The 3,947-nt window shown below is 33.0% G+C and overlaps 1 long non-coding RNA gene across 1 annotated transcript; it reads left to right on the top strand.

Moving 5' to 3' along the window:
* The first annotated feature begins 1,077 nt into the window (after window positions 1–1,077).
* LOC141058695 (uncharacterized) lies at window positions 1,078–3,661 on the top strand. Its single transcript, XR_012222278.1, has 3 exons — window positions 1,078–1,280; window positions 3,316–3,365; window positions 3,485–3,661. It is a non-coding gene; the product is annotated as an uncharacterized lncRNA (long non-coding RNA).
* The last annotated feature ends 286 nt before the right edge of the window (window positions 3,662–3,947 follow it).

A 3,947-nucleotide genomic window follows, 5' to 3' on the forward strand; every position in this document is an offset into this window, starting at 1 on the left:
ATTTGTAAGTTGCTTATGACACTTTTATCTCCGAGATTTTAGCTAATTCTCATCATTTCTATCTCACCCTCAAGTCCCCGTCTATGTCTCAAATCACACATGAAGATTTTGCATCAGTTTTTTTTTTTAGACAAGCACCGGAATGGATACAAAAGTGAGACAAAGTATCTTTCTGCTGGATTTCATTCTGTACTTGGCGCAAGAGTTTGCACCAAAAGCTGCATCAAATCTGCCACCAAAACTCTGGGTCTACTCCATCACCCCCCAATCTGCTAAACTATAATAATAATAATCTTTATTTTTATGTAGCGCTAACATATTCCGCAGCGCTTTACAGTTTGCACACATCATCATCGCTGTCCCCGATGGGGCTATGAAGATAGAAAACATTCACACTTTCCAGAAACCCCTCCACGCTGTAGTAACAATTTTCATACATTATATATCGTATATGTGTATTTATTATAGGGCTTCCTTCACCCATTTTTTTAATGACTTTTCCCAGCTTTCAAAAACTTTTGTTAATTACGGTAATTTTTTTTATTTTTATTTTTTTATTTTTTTTTTTCAGTACATAGAAAAATCCAAACATAAAATAAATTGGCAAAAACTTTAAAAGGACACATTTAAAAAAAAAAAGCCTTAAAAACTGCAATGCTGCATTGTATCATTCCCTCCTTACTCTTTGCTAACTTTTGCTTTTGGAAAAATTGTTTGGAAAAATTTCATCAAAAAGCAACTTTTTCTTTTTTTTTTTTTTTTAAATAAAAAGCTGTCGGTTGAAGGAATTTTACTGAATTCTCCAGTAGAAAATGAAAAATAATAAAATGTCAAATATTAATATTATAACTTTGGAGGGGGACCAGGGCGAGAATGGGGCTCATTTTCCCCCTGCCTGAGTCTGTCCACATTCCCCTGGATTGGCAGATGGGGGAGGGGGGTGATGTATTTTCCTTGTAAAGTGGAAAGAGGTTTTCCTTTTTGTCCTTATTTTTCTTTCACAACTGAACTGTTTACTGTGTAAATAATAAAGCTGAAAACATAATAACACGACGTCGCTTCATTGGGAAACGTAAACACAAAACTTCCAGATTTCGTTTCTTTTCACCATCAGGTTCTTATGTAAGAGGCGAATTATTACTGAGCCTCCAGGAGTTCTGCACATTTACTCCGGGCTGCAAGGAAAGCGAGAAAGGAAACGGCAAAAGCCCCAAATCCTAAACTTTCACGTTCCGATTCTGCAAATACGGAGAAAAAGAGAGAGCGCAGCGTCCCCGAGTGTAAGTCCTCACCCACATCAGCTCGTTAGGGTCTGCGGAACCAGTTGATGTCACATTGTTGCCTTTTCATTTTTAGAACTAGTTTTCCAATTATTATTCTCATCAGTTACTTTTTGGCATTAAACCAATACATCTGTCACTCATCCTCATTATTCCTATTTTCTCTATATTATTATTATTGGGAGACGTTTGTTTTCATCACTTAGAACTTAACTTCTTTCTTAAATTGTTCATTATTTTGGAGAGAATCCCAGGTTCTAATTTGTAAAAGTTTTAGTGAGAAAAGTATCACTTTAAAGTTGTGTGTATTCCTGGTAATGTCTGGTGGAAATACACAATGTGGCCGGGGATTCTCTGCTCTCAGTTCTGCTTCATTAAATAAAGGTTAGTATTATTTTTAGGGGGGGATATTTAGAGAAATCTCAATAGTAATCATCGTCATCACAATAATCCTTATACATGATATCTAAAGTCAATGACAGAACACAAAACAGAGCGGCACAACATGAAGGACAATTATGATTTTGCATTTTTATATTTTTCTTTTTAATAGGAGTTTAAACAAATATTATTATTATTATTATTACTAATAATAATAATAACATATTTGGTGACAGAGTAATATGTTTAAGTAAAATATCTAATCTTCAGGTATCTTCCAACAACGTAATATAAAATTCCTCTTTTTATTATCGCTCATCATTATTATTATTATTATTATTATTATTATTATTATTATTTATATTGATTCCACGGTGCGGCACATGAGACGACTTCTACATTATATTTATTGACCTGAGTTGTATTGGACTTAGGCACAGGCTGCCATCAATGATATCAAGGAATTTAACACTCATTTTTGTTAATAAATCTTTAAAGAATAAAATAAAAAGAAATGTAATCCCAGAAAGATTCATTATGTTTCTCCATATTTAATATTTCTAAACCTTCTTTGGCTGTTTTGTATTTTCTTTTGTTCCTTAGTTAATAAATTAGAAATTAATGTATTGTTCTTTTCATTATGGGTTGTTTAGGATTTCTGCAGACTTTATATCTACTGTATCTGGCAATGTGTGATCTATGATACTTTTCTTACTTTTCTCTCTGTATCACGTCCTTATAATACTTTTCTATATTTACCAAATTTGAATGCTACATTTACCTGTGTTTCAGCTCTCTATCATACTTTTCTCTTTGTATCAGCACTGTATGATATTTTTTTTCATCTCTGTGTTACTTTTCTATGATACTTTTGTTTCTTTATCACCTCTCTGTGATATTTTTATATCTGTATCACCTCCTTATGATATTTATTCTTTTTGTATCACGTCCTTATAATACTTTTCCCTATATATCACCGCTGTAATATACATTTATCTGCCTTTCAGCTCACTATGTTACCTTTCGCTCTGTATTATCTCCTTATGATACTTTTCTCTTTGTATCAGCACTGTATGATATATTTTTTTCATCTCTGTGTTACTTTTCTATGATACTTTTGCTTCTTTATCATCTCTCTGTGATATTTTTATATCTGTGTCACCTCCTTATGATATTTATTCTTTTTGTATCACCTCCCCATAATACTTTACTCTATGTATCACGTCCTTATAATACTTTTCCCTATGTATCACCGCTGTAATATACATTTATCTGCCTTTCGCTCTGTATTATCTCCTTATGAAACTTTTCTCTTTGTATCACCTCTTTATGGTACATTTATCTGTGTTTCAGTATCATATACTTTTCTCTATGTATCACCTCCCTATGATATTTTTTATAATCTCTGTATCACCTTGCTATCATACATTACATGTGTTTCAGCTTCTAATGACACTTTTCTCTATGTATCACCTCCCCATAACACTTTTCTCTTATGTATCACCTCCCCATAATACTTTTCTCTATGTATGGCACTTTTCTCTATGTATCACCTCTTTACGATACATTTATCTGTGTTTCAGCTCACTATGATACTTTTATTAATTTATCAGCTTCTTATGATACTTTTTATTATTCTATCGCCTCCCTATAGAAACGGCTAGAGAGTATACCATGCAGAATGAAATAATAAAAGCATACATAGTAAGTAAAATATTAAATGTGATTTTTGCATTTTTTTTTAAATTTACTTATTGTTTTAACTTGTGATAACTGCAATGTTTTACATTTTTCTCTTTGCCTTTTTTTTTTTTTCCAATAAGAGACTTTACCATCAAGAAACCGTAATTCAACAGCAGGAAAAATACATCAACCTTCATCCTGCATTATTCTTTGCATTATCTAAGTGAATCTCAATAATAATAATGTCTGTAAAGCGCAGTGGAATTAATGGCGCTATATAAATGAGTAAAATAAATAAAAATCTCAATTCTTTTTAACTGGTGCATAGCAAGTAATATACCGTAAGTGAGTGAGCCGTCATCTCTCACAGGTCAGAGTCTCAGCATCCTGACTGTCCTCACACTGCACCACTGGCATCTCCTCAAAAGTTTTAATGAACTTTTTAAGAAAATAAAGTCATGCAGCTTTTACTAGGAAACTGCTGGAATGTGACCGCCAGGAGGTGATGCGTGTTTACTGCTCTTGGGTGGCTGTGACCTCAGGTTTTAGGGATTTTTATTATTGTCTGTCATTCTGTCTATGTCCAGAAGATGGCGTTCACAC

The sequence above is a fragment of the Dendrobates tinctorius genome, unplaced genomic scaffold, assembly GCF_039654945.1.
Source record: "Dendrobates tinctorius isolate UK_male_01 unplaced genomic scaffold, ASM3965494v1 ptg000214l, whole genome shotgun sequence".
Classification (NCBI taxonomy): domain Eukaryota; kingdom Metazoa; phylum Chordata; class Amphibia; order Anura; family Dendrobatidae; genus Dendrobates; species Dendrobates tinctorius.